This window comes from Cariama cristata, unplaced genomic scaffold (genome assembly GCF_000690535.1).
Source record: "Cariama cristata isolate BGI_N322 unplaced genomic scaffold, ASM69053v1 scaffold7588, whole genome shotgun sequence".
Taxonomy (NCBI): Eukaryota; Metazoa; Chordata; class Aves; order Cariamiformes; family Cariamidae; genus Cariama; species Cariama cristata.
In genome coordinates this window covers 90,503-90,845 of record NW_009631735.1, presented here as the reverse complement: position 1 = coordinate 90,845, position 343 = coordinate 90,503, and positions in this window count along the sequence as shown.

Here is a 343-nt window from a genome sequence, read left to right as displayed (position 1 = left end):
AGCAGAGGCAGCACTTAGCCACCCCAGTCCCAGGCTGTCTAATTAAGTGTGACCACGTGCTGCTCCGAGTCCCTGTTGTGCAGCTCCAAGAAATGCAGGACTGCTTGGCTTTTGAACATCTCACTTTTTAAAAATCAAGCTGCTCATATTTTTAGGAAAGCAAGGATATTGATTCAACAACCGGGGATTTTTGGAGCCACTGCTGAGGTTTACTTTTAGTTGCCCTGAGAAAGGAAAAAAAAACCACCAAAACAAACCACAAACAAACAAAAAAAACCAGCAACACCACCAGGAGGAAAGAAGCCAAGTTCTCCCAACCCCACAGTGAGGGAAACATCGAGTA